The sequence below is a fragment of the Nansenia antarctica genome (assembly GCF_963989245.1).
Source record: "Nansenia antarctica genome assembly, chromosome: 19".
Lineage (NCBI taxonomy): Eukaryota > Metazoa > Chordata > Actinopteri > Argentiniformes > Microstomatidae > Nansenia > Nansenia antarctica.
In genome coordinates, this window is record NC_137692.1 from 17,374,897 (window position 1) to 17,388,304 (window position 13,408).

Below are 13,408 nucleotides of genomic sequence, written 5' to 3' on the forward strand. Positions count from 1 at the left end.
ACAAAATATTTGAGAAGTTGTTTTGCAAAAACAGATATCCCCTTTGTATTTATTATCTTAAATCTTTTAGATTAGATTAGATTCAAGTTTATATTAATATTAGACAAATAGGCTACCAAGATAAGGAAATGCAGTTCGTCATCTAACCAGATGCATTTCATGATCAATGAGTGCATTGTAGAAAAGCCATGAATGTTTCAAGTTCATTGTTACGTTACATTACACTGCAACGTAACACTCTCGTAAGAGAATAACATAGGAGAATAACATAGTAATAAAGTGTCTCTGCGTTTAAAATGTTTGTAGTCCGTATACATTGGGTGTGCTTGGGGATGATCGTCAATTGTCTACAGTGGGCTTGTTCATGTTCTTCAATGTCTGGATATTGCAATCATTGGATTCATCCCACATTGCCATATCCCACTGAGCACTCGGGAACAGTGAATCGGGTGCTCAACTTGTCCAGCCTCGCGCTATGTGCAATGAATATGAATATAAAAAGTCTATATATTTGCATGAATATCAATATGATATGTACAGTAAAGATATATGCACATGACACATGGATGTACAAGATGGGCACAGGACAAGGCAGAATAAGATATGTGCAGTGTGCACATATATTCTTTGTGTGCACTCATATATACTTCATATATAATATGTATGTGAGATAATATTTCGATTTATGTTGGTGGAAATTGTATCCATTTCAAAGCGTTCCGCCTGTTTCATCCTTCTGCCAGCGGAGTCGCAGTTGACATTCCTCCAGTTTCTATGCGTACGCATGGATCACAGTGTGCGTAGCCTTAGAGGTGCGCACAGTTTTTATAAATCCCAAAAATTGCGGGAAACTTTGCTTACGCACATTTTTGGGCGTACGCAAGCTTTAGAAATGAGGCCCCAGATCTCTAACCTGATTTAGCTTTGAGTCCTATCCGAACACAGTCTTTTTAAGTAGCCTTGAGAACCGATGGCTCTGGAGCCTAATGGCCCATAGGGCAGGAGCCCCCATCTCCTGTTTCTGTAGAGTGATGCAACTTGATGTACAAGTACACCCCCTGGACATGACGCTGGTATGTTGCAGGGTCTTATATACAGTTGAAGTCGGAATTTGACATACACCTTGGCCAAATACATGTATACGTCCAAAGATACACCTCCAATTGACTCAAATGATGTCTATTAGCCCATCAGAAGCTTCTAAAGCCATGACATAATATTCTGGAATTTTCCAAGCTGTTTAACAGCACAGTCAACTTAGTTCAAGCCTTCTTCCATCTTCTTCCATCATTGTTATAATTGACAGAGAAGCCAAAGTGCTCCCATAGTATGGGATTTAAATGACGAGGGAGGCCTTTCAAGTTCTTCTCCGCCGCCAACGTTACTAGCGCTAGTTACTAGCTGGATTCCCAGCTTCACGTGTAGTGAGTCAACAACAGTTTTTGCGCATTATCAACCTATCATTGGGCTTTAGAGTAAAACAAAGCACGCAACTGTCGCGTCTATCTTTTCATGGCAACTCTACATTGTGATTTACAAGGGATATTAACTAATATTAAGTAATATTATTACTTGGTTACATTTTGCAATTGCTCCGCGGTATACATGCGTGCCAAACTGGGGGGCGATCCGTTACACCCCTACTAAATACGTATCATTTGTGGATTGGATTCACTATTCTCGTTTGCCATAGACTACTGGTAAGGGAGACTTTTGTAAATAAATACTTTAGTTTTGGGACGTGTTTGTTTGGGGCTGTATGATCATCTAATTATGTGTAGTTATGTGTTTCTAGCATGTTGTGATGTTATAACAATTAAGAAGATGAATGGCTGAAATGGCGCAAAGCGGGGGAAAACAAATGCGACATCTAAAGTCTGGAACCATTATATTTCCAAACAAGGCTTCCCTTTAAACTCCCCGAGGGATCCGACTATTGCCAAGTCTATCGCTGGGTTTATTTGCAAGGACCTTCGCCTGTACAGTGTTGTGGAAAACATGTTGTGGTTTCTGCCGAATGATGCCAACACTGGAACCACGTTATGAAACACCAGTTAAAAGTGAACTTCCGGGACACAACAGTACTTTTCCCCCTCACACCAGAACCAGAAATCCCTCTACAATTTTTTTCTTTTCAAACCAACAGACAGTCACACCGTCCTACACGAGCACAGCTGTCACCCCAAGCACACTTTCTAAGGTATAGTCAAACCCCGACTCTACACATACCCCCCAGGATGCTGAAAATGCCTATCTGTTCCTCTTTGGGGGCTCAGAAAGAGCGGTAAGAGAACCCCGAAGAGATTCCTGAGAGACATCAGGAGCAACATCCTCAGAACACTCACACAGACAAGACACTCATCTACAGAAACCCCCCACCCTCTCGAACCCACCCCTCCCCCCCCTCATCACAAACCCCCCACCCTCTCGAACCCACCCCTCCCCCCCCTCATCACAAACCCCCCACCCTCTCGAACCCAGGCCCCCCCCCCCCTCATCACAAACCCCCCACCCTCTCGAACCCAGGCCCCCCCCTCATCACAAACAGATTTCCAACCCCCTCCCCTAGCAACAACCCTCCTATCCCCCCTCCCTAGCAACAACCCTCCTATCCCCCCTCCCTAGCAACAACCCTCCTATCCCCCCTCCCTAGCAACAACCCTCCTATCCCCCCTCCCTAGCAACAACCCTCCTATCCCCCGTCCCCTAGCAACAACCCTCCTATCCCCCCTCCCCTAGCAACAACCCTCCTATCCCCCGTCCCCTAGCAACAACCCTCCTATCCCCCCTCCCCTAGCAACAACCCTCCTATCCCCCCTCCCTAGCAACAACCCTCCTATCCCCCCTCCCTAGCAACAACCCTCCTATCCCCCCTCCCTAGCAACAACCCTCCTATCCCCCCTCCCTAGCAACAACCCTCCTATCCCCCCTCCCTAGCAACAACCCTCCTATCCCCCCTCCCTAGCAACAACCCTCCTATCCCCCCTCCCTAGCAACAACCCGCCTATCCCCCCTCCCTAGCAACAACCCTCCTATCCCCCGTCCCCTAGCAACAACTTTCCTATCCCCCCTCCCTAGCAACAACCCTCCTATCCCCCGTCCCCTAGCAACAACCCTCCTATCCCCCGTCCCCTAGCAACAACCCTCCTATCCCCCGTCCCCTAGCAACAACCCTCCTATCCCCCGTCCCCTAGCAACAACCCGCCTATCCTTCCTCCCTAGCAACAACCCTCCTATCCCCCGTCCCCTAGCAACAACCCTCCTATCCCCCGTCCCCTAGCAACAACCCTCCTATCCCCCGTCCCCTAGCAACAACCCTCCTATCCCCCGTCCCCTAGCAACAACCCTCCTATCCCCCGTCCCCTAGCAACAACCCTCCTATCCCCCGTCCCCTAGCAACAACCCTCCTATCCCCCGTCCCCTAGCAACAACCCTCCTATCCCCCGTCCCCTAGCAACAACCCTCCTATCCCCCGTCCCCTAGCAACAACCCGCCTATCCCCCCTCCCTAGCAACAACCCTCCTATCCCCCGTCCCCTAGCAACAACCCTCCTATCCCCCGTCCCCTAGCAACAACCCTCCTATCCCCCGTCCCCTAGCAACAACCCTCCTATCCCCCCTCCCTAGCAACAACCCTCCTATCCCCCGTCCCCTAGCAACAACCCTCCTATCCCCCGTCCCCTAGCAACAACCCTCCTATCCCCCGTCCCCTAGCAACAACCCTCCTATCCCCCGTCCCCTAGCAACAACCCTCCTATCCCCCCTCCCTAGCAACAACCCTCCTATCCCCCGTCCCCTAGCAACAACCCTCCTATCCCCCCTCCCCTAGCAACAACCCTCCTATCCCCCCTCCCTAGCAACAACCCTCCTATCCCCCGTCCCCTAGCAACAACCCTCCTATCCCCCGTCCCCTAGCAACAACCCTCCTATCCCCCCTCCCCTAGCAACAACCCTCCTATCCCCCCTCCCTAGCAACAACCCTCCTATCCCCCGTCCCCTAGCAACAACCCTCCTATCCCCCGTCCCCTAGCAACAACCCTCCTATCCCCCCTCCCTAGCAACAACCCTCCTATCGCCCCCTCCCTAGCAACAACCCTCCTATCCCCCCTCCCTAGCAACAACCCTCCTATCCCCCCTCCCCTAGCAACAACCCTCCTATCCCCCGTCCCCTAGCAACAACCCTCCTATCCCCCCTCCCTAGCAACAACCCTCCTATCCCCCCTCCCTAGCAACAACCCTCCTATCCCCCGTCCCCTAGCAACAACCCTCCTATCCCCCGTCCCCTAGCAACAACCCTCCTATCCCCCGTCCCCTAGCAACAACACTCCTATCCCCCGTCCCCTAGCAACAACACTCCTATCCCCCGTCCCCTAGCAACAACCCTCCTATCCCCCGTCCCCTAGCAACAACCCTCCTATCCCCCCTCCCTAGCAACAACCCTCCTATCCCCCGTCCCCTAGCAACAACCCTCCTATCCCCCGTCCCCTAGCAACAACCCTCCTATCCCCCGTCCCCTAGCAACAACCCTCCTATCCCCCGTCCCCTAGCAACAACCCTCCTATCCCCCGTCCCTAGCAACAACCCTCCTATCCCCCCTCCCTAGCAACAACCCTCCTATCCCCCGTCCCCTAGCAACAACCCTCCTATCCCCCGTCCCTAGCAACAACCCTCCTATCCCCCCTCCCTAGCAACAACCCTCCTATCGCCCCCTCCCCTAGCAACAACCCTCCTATCCCCCGTCCCCTAGCAACAACCCTCCTATCCCCCCTCCCCTAGCAACAACCCTCCTATCCCCCGTCCCCTAGCAACAACCCTCCTATCCCCCCTCCCTAGCAACAACCCTCCTATCCCCCCTCCCTAGCAACAACCCTCCTATCCCCCCTCCCTAGCAACAACCCTCCTATCCCCCGTCCCCTAGCAACAACCCTCCTATCCCCCGTCCCCTAGCAACAACCCTCCTATCCCCCGTCCCCTAGCAACAACCCTACACAAAAACCTGAAGAAGAAACAGCAACACAAACAAACATTATTTTGCAATGACATTTACTAATTAAGATTTGTTTTTGTTTTATATCCATCCATTGGGCCAAAGGTTGGCATTGGACACCGAATGTCCAATTAATGTGCCTTCAACCACGAGTCCTGTTTTGTCCTGTTCACTATTTGCAGTGCTTTGAGAGCCTTCGAAAGATTCTTCTTATTTTGAGAAAGCTCCCTTCTCAACCTCTCATTTTCTCTTTTCAATTTCAGGTTTTCCTAAGAAGAAGAAAAGCAAATGACTCTTTTCACTGGCACAAAAACATTCAGTAAACACACACACACACAAAAAAACATGGTGACGTCACCTTTCTTGCAATGCATATTATTTAAACTATAACTGGTACTGAGGTACATTATTCTTTACCTCTTTGGTTTGCCCATTGTTCCCAGAGTCACTCATTAGATGAGAACTTCCTTGAAGCTTCAGAAGATGACATGAGAGGTGCTTGATAAACTGGTCCACCTGAATTAGAGTGAGGGATCAAAGTCAGCAACAGGATCCACTACAGCAGGCAGAGCCTGGTTAACTGTGCACACATCACAGTTATACACCAGTTAGATCTGACCACTCTGATCACACATCACCGTTATACATCAGTTAGATCCCATCACTCTGATTGGCACAGTCTGATTGGTTGAAAGGTGCATTCCACCGTGCTTAAATAATATACAACAGCAAAACCACTTTGCTGTTCTATTTGACTGATCCCTGCACACTGTGACAGGAACAATGTCTCCCTTCCCAGGCTTCTAAAAAAAATGCACTTCACTAAATAAAGATAAAGGCAGATTTGACTTTGCTTACGTACAGTATATCATAGCATGTGTGGTGATTAAGTCATAATAGCGTCACAGTAATGTAACACAGTAATATCTTGGACAGTGTTACAGCAGTGCTTGAGGTGGACTCACTGATGACTGTGACTCAGGATGGGAGTTATCGCTGAACTCCTGTATTAACTTGACTATCTTGTCAGTCAGTGTCTTCGACACTGCTATCAGCCTCTGGAGGGTGATGTAGTCATCATTCTGGGCAGTGACGTGGAGAGTCTTCTCAGAGCACAGCGTGGACAGACTACTGTTTATTGAAGATGGGTCATCCATGCTCCGGCTGCTTTGTGACATGTTGTTATTGTCTTTCTTAGCATGGTCTCTTCTCCCTGCTGTAACAAAAAATGTCTATCTTTATCCAAACCACTTTGTACAGTTCTCAGTGTTAGTTCATAAGAGTTACAAGATTTTCAAGAGCAACAGTATGAGGTGTTTCCCCAACACTGACTCCTTATGACAGACACATCCCAGAGTCCTTACTTGTATCTGAGGAAGCTCTGCACTCTACATAGTTGATGTTGATAATCTCCAGAGGTTTCTGCGTTTCTCCTTTCAACCTTAGATAGAAACAAAATCTCCTAATAACACATTTTAACATAGAAGCCTAGGAAAAGGTTTGTATTTCTACCTGTGGTTCTACCTACCTGTTGATCTCTTCCTGTGCGTGGGAGAGGGCACTCTGTAAGGCCCCGTTCTTGTCTCTCAGTCTCTCTCTCTCCTCCCTCAGTGTGTTGTAGTCTGTCTGGAGCTGGGTGAACTGAGAGGCCTCCACAAAACATTCTTGGAATCCTGCAAAAAAAGCTCCAATTAAGTCGGTTGGGTCTACTTGATGATAAGTTACATAATCAATCTAGTTGGAGGTGTAGCAGCTCCAGAGTGCAATAAAAACCTACAATAAACATGTGTTTAGTGGTGCAAAAAGATGTGCCTAACTGTGTGACTTACCTGGCAGGTCTGGGCCTGTCTCTGTCTGACCTGGCTGGTGCTGGGTTGGTGTCTGAGCTCTGTGGTTCTCCAGCTGTCCTTGAGCCAGGAGGCTCTCCTGTTGCTGCTGCATCAGCCCCGGGAGCTCCTGCGGGTGGGCGTCCAGCGCTTTGGAGCTCACCTCAGAGACGTCCTCTAACTCTCTCAGCTGCTGCTGTAACACTGACTCCTGCTGGTGAGAAGTGGTACTGTCTGAACATGTGTACACCTTTGAAAGAAGAGATCACTTGTAACATGTATGTATGTTGACAAAAATGTCCAAACATATTATCGTTTTTTTGATAAGGGTTGTGATGGGTAGATTGTTACCTGTGGAAGTTTGTCCTCCAGTTGACAGTTGATGGTGGCCTCCTGCTCCGTCAGTTTGATGTCCTTCTGTGCCAGAACAAACCTCATAACTTCCATCTCCTCCCTGGACTGTTCCAGAGCGTCCTGAAGCTCCTGACGCCCCTGAGGGGACAAAGAGAGAAAGATCAATGCAGTTCTTCATAAGCACACAACTCTCTATTTATACTGGGACAGCTCAAAAGAGAAAAATGGCTGGTTCATTACCATCATCTCTGAGTCGCACTTGATCTTCTGGTCGGCCAGGTCATTCTCAAGAGTCTATGAAAGACAACAACAACATTCACATATGGACACCATGGGCAACTGAAGCCATTTAGATTGATGTGAGATGGACAGATTGATCTTACGTGGATGGCGTCTTCATGACTAAACAGCAGGTTGTCGAGGGTTTGTAGTTTGCGCTTGAGCGTCTGAATGGTGGCGTCCTGGTCCCTCAGTTGAAACTCTCTCTCAGCCAGCAGGAAATCCTTTGATGAAACCTCCTCTGTGGATCGCTCCACCCTGTCCTGCATCTCCTGAACAGTAAGATCAACGACATTTACCACTTGTGTTTTACATTGGATCGCCCATTTTTTTGCTGCGCATGTAGAATTCATGGCTTCGTCTTGAACCGAACCTTCAGCTGTCTGTCGTATATCCACCTCTCTCTGTCGTGATCCTGTTCCTGAGCCGGAGAATTCAAATCAATGACATTCAGCAATTTGTTTGTATTCCAACCAACATACTGTATACATACTGTGGTAACACATTCTAAAAAGGAGACATGTCTGACCTGCAGGTGGATGAGGGAGGAGCGTTGGCGGTCAGCGTCGTTCGCTGGCTGGTCCCCGCTGCCTTGTCCTGCGCCGCTGTTCCTCAGCTGGTCGATCACAGCATCCTGAGACTTGACAGACACCTGGAGCTGCTCTATGAGGCTGAGAGACAGAGAGAGACACAGAGAGAGAGAGAGAGAGAGACAGAGACAGAGAGAGAATATATACGCATATCGTCAGTGCTCACTGCATATTTGCATGACAAAAAGTATTTTGATTTAATGAGATTTCCTGGATAAATGTTAAAATAACAACAACAACAACAACCAAAAAAACACTGGTCCTTCTCACATGTCCTTCTCCTGCAGTAAGAGCTGCAGATTCTGGTGTGTGTCCTGGTCTTGTGGTGGTGGTGGTGCATCAGTCTGAGTGAGCGCGTCAGACTGGGAGGAGCTCTGAGTGTCTTTCTCCAGCTCCACCACACGCCTCCTCTCCTGCCCCAGCACGGCCGTCAGATCCCTCACCTCCTGATGGAACACAGGATGATGGGAAAGGGCTGAAATGACCCAGGGGTCCAGGGGTACTTAGGCTAGTTCAGGGGCGCCCTTGAGAAGTCATATAGATTTCAGATCCTGGGAATATACTGCTTGGGTTGTTATCTTCTCTCAAATCAAAGAACAGCAGGATTTCCACTAGTAGGGGCCACAATACACCTTCACGATACACCTTCACAATACACCTTCACGATACACATTCACAATACACCTTCACGATACACATTCACAATACACCTTCACGATACACATTCACAATACACCTTCACAATATTCCTTCACAATACACCTTCAGCAACATTATGTCCTGATTGACCTGAACAGTAATCCAAGACGAATGGATATAGCCATATCACTATATCAATCGAAGCTAATCGGTTAGATTAATTGAAATAGCCACTTCACAGTTCATAACTTTGATGTTTAACTGTCACTCACTGTATTGTACATTTCCTGCACCGAGGCATCACACTTCTGCTCTCTGCTGTCCTCGTAGTGGTAGATACGCAGCTTAAGGCGGAAGTTCTCTATCTTTAAATCGGAGATTGTCTGCAAAGACATGTCATCATCACATCACACTGTTAGACTGTTTGAACAACCACAAAACCTGGGAATGGTGTGAGAACCACGATCTATATAAGTGCAGATCCAAAGACGCATAAAAACATATCAATTAATTGCAAGAAGTTTTGTTCAATGAAAAGAGACGTCGTGAAATATAAACCTGTGAAGACTCCTTGAAGCTGATACTATTAGCTGAGGCCTTCTCGCCACTAGTCATCCTCTTCATCTGCAACACAACAAGAGTTCAGATCTCACATTCTGGTCGACTTGTTACGTGAAGTCAAAGTAGCTTTAGACGGGATCGAATAGAAACAGATTCAAATGATAATGAGTTGAAGGGCTTGTTCTGTTAATGTTAGGATAAGACCTGGGTTGAGGCTCAATATCTCTGAACTGCCCTAAACGGAGATAGAACCTGATAATTCTAAGCTCACGAACATAAGAACATGTGAATGGCTCATGAATAAAACTAGCAGCAGCCTGTCCTTACAGACAATAACACACCATTGAATCTGTCTCATATAGACTTGAAGGGGCAATCTGGGATTGGTACATGCAGAATTATTATTATTATTATTATCTTCTTTTTTTTATTTTATTAAAACTTCCAATGAGTCCCAGATTTAATGTAACCTTTATTTTATTGACACTGGTATTTATTCAACAGTTTAACAGATCGTTTATAATTTCTATAAACAGTTCACAAGGCATATACCGTATACAGATTACTACATTGTATCCACAGTAGAACATCAAGTATCTCTACAGTTCATTTATATACATTAAACTTCACTCAAGTGTTAATCTGCACACCATGCAACAGCATAATTCAAGCCAATATCTTCATAATAATAATAATAATACGCTTTTACAAACTGAAAAGATCGAGTAGTAAAATAAAAAGAAACACTTTTTTTTTTAGATAAAATAAAGTATAGCCTAGGGGTCTAATTATTTTTAGATTACTAAATCGAAGTGTCTTTGTAGGACAATCTACTCTGCATACTGCAATTACACCTAGTAGATTTCGGGCGGAGAAGCGGCGAACAAGCAACGCCAGCGTCCGGCATTTATATATATAAAAAAGTGATCATATCATACAATATAATTTTTAGGTTACTATATATAATATCTTTCTGTATTTATCAGAAATGACGAGAGTAGAACATACCGTGTCGGAGTCGGACATTCTCTATCTATCTATTATTTTCTTAACGCTTTCCAAACTTTCTCTACTCTTCTCTTCTCAACTAGTAGAATGGTGATAGAATAGCATATCTGTGTCTGGAGATTCCACGGCGTCATAACCCCTCTGTGACGTCATAACGGGTTGCTATAGTATTCCGACATGGAATGTCTCTTCATTTGCATACAAGTCAAATCCTTCTTATTTAATGTGTCAGATAATAATAATAATAATAATAATAATAATAAATCATACATAATAATATATATATATATATATATATATATATATATATATTTGTATAGCGCTTTTCTTTGCTAGCATATCAGTCCAATAGAGCTCTCAGGTCTTCTGGCGCTGGTTTTCTCTGTGTACCACATGTACAAAAGAAGAGATTTGGTGAGGCTGCATTCTCATGTTATGCTCCAGATTGTGGAATGCACTGGCAGTTTACATTAGAGATGCAACCTCAGCAAATATCCCAGTGAGCAATAGACGTCTTTTCAACCTCGCGTCTACGCTTGGCCATCATATAAACCAGCTATATTACGGCTATATTTTCTACTTATCTTAAATGCATTAAAACCGTTATTAAACCCCTCTAAACTGTCAGAATACGTCCCAGACGTCATGTAGTATGAGATTCATATAGTCTAGCATAGTTATCCTAGCAGAAGTGGTGGTTTAAATTGTGTCTATACATCGCTGTCCTTTAACCCAGATAAATGCGGTCTGTGTCTAAACCTGTTTTAGTCTAGCAGCACGTTGAGTTTAAATTAATACCCTAAACGCCTGTAGATTGTCAAAATATGTACCAGACCGTCATTTAGTCTGAGATTCCATGTAGTCTAGCATAGTTATTCATGCAGAAGAGGTGGTTTAAATTGCGTCTATACATCGCTGTCCTTCTTTAACCCAGCTAAATGCGGTCTGTGTCTAAACATATTTTCTACTTATCTTATCACAGGAGATTAATGCTGGTGCGCGTAGTTCATTTTTTAATCAAATAATGGTTGTGGTAATGTATTATTAGCGACCCCCACAGATGTATGATTTTACTGCTTTCATGGGAGCTCAGACCTTCCTTATGGGAGCTCAGCTCCCATTGGCTCCCACATAGCTCGAACCCTGCCCGTCCCCTAGCAACAACCCTCCTATCCCCCGACCCTTGCCCTAATCCCAACCCTAACCCTAACCTAACCGTAGCCCTCCTCCTATCCTGACCCCTAACCACCCTTCTTCCACTCCTAACCCTAACTTCATCATCATTCATCATCCCCGTACCTTATTCCCATCGCACCAGAAACCTACACCTCACCCTAACATACAGGTGCAACTAAAAAAAATTGAATATCGTGCAAAAGTTCATTCATTTCAGTAATTCAACTTAAAGGGTTGAACTTAAATATTATGTAGACTCATTGCATTGTACATATGCATGATTATACTTTTCAGAGGGCTGACATTTCTGTATTTAAAATCCTTTCCTTATTGATTTCATGTAATATTAAACATTTCTGAGATATTTAATTTGGGGTTTTCATAAGCTGTAAGCCATAATCATCAAATGTATAACAAATAAAGGCTTTAAATATCTCGCTTTGCATGTAATGAGTCTATACAATATCTAAGTTTAACCCTTTAAGTTGCATTACTGAAATAAATGAACTTTTGCACGATATTCTAATTTTTGGAGTTGCACCTGTAGACGTTCTCACCCTCTCAACAGCCCTATCCCCCTCTCCAACGCTACAGAATCATACATTCATAAATACATACTATTGTTGATACACTCCAACTGTTGTTGACGCACACCCTCAGGGACGGGGCTCAATGGCAGCACTACAGTGCCCTCCGTAGGTATTGGAACAAGGAAGCATTTTGTCTTGTTTCATCTCTGTACTACATAGGGGTGGGCATCGACGATCGGTAATTGATCGATTTTTTTTTTTTTTTGTGATCGACCAAATGTTTTATTTTGTGATCGACCAAGATCCTTATCGATCAATTATCGATCGTCGATGCCCACCCCTAGTTTACACTTGACATCAAACAATTACTACAATTAAAGTAGAGATACTCAGCTTTAACTTGATACAAGTAAGATTCCTAGAAGATAAAAGTTAGCCTTTTACCCAAAACAATGAAGAGGTTAATCAGTAGATAGATCGATCGATAGGTTAATAGATAGATAGATGGATAGATAGATATATAGTAGATAGATAGATAGATAGGTAGACAGAGGGACAGACAGACAGACTTGATACAAGTAAGATTCCTAGAAGATAAAAGTTGCCCTTTTACCCAAAACAATGAAGAGGTTAATCAGTAGATAGATCGATCAATAGGTTAATAGATAGATAGACGGATAGATAGGTAGGTAGGTAGGTAGATAGATAGATAGATAGATAGATAGATGAGTGGTAGAGATGGTTGGTTTAGTGGTAGAGATGGTTGGTTGAGTGGTAGAGATGGTTGGTTGAGTGGTAGAGATGGTTGGTTGAGTGGTAGAGATGGTTGGTTGAGTGGTAGAGATGGTTGGTTGAGTGGTAGAGATGGTTGGTTTAGTGGTAGAGATGGTTGGTTGAGTGGTAGAGATGGTTGGTTGAGTGGTTGATAGTGGTAGAGATGGTTGGTTGAGTGGTTGATAGTGGTTGAGATGGTTGCTTTAGAGTTAGAGATGGTTGGTTTAGAGGTTGAGAGTAGTTTTAGTGGGGTAGAGCTGGTAGCCAAAAGAGTGTATTGAGGTGTAATCATTCCTGATGTCCTGCAGGCTTGGTTTGAGTGCAGACGCTGTATGTGTCCACACACCAGGTGTCTGTGTGCGTGTGCGTGTGCGTGTGTGTACTGTGTACTAAGTATGTGTGCACACACCAGGTGTGTGTGTGTGTGTGTGTGGATAGATACTTGAGGGGCCCCTGACATAAGCAAAGATTACTTTTCTTGCGGTGACTGTTGGATAGATGATTCACTTACTTAGACAAATGTCAAGTAACGACTTACATAGACAAATATTTGTTGTATGTCGGTTAAGGCTAAATGGCAAACATTTTAATGTAAATGAAAACGGTCTAAGCTGATCTAACTGTATGAGCTCAACGCTGGTCTTTATGTGATCTACTTGCGGCAGGTAATGACACAATAAAGCCA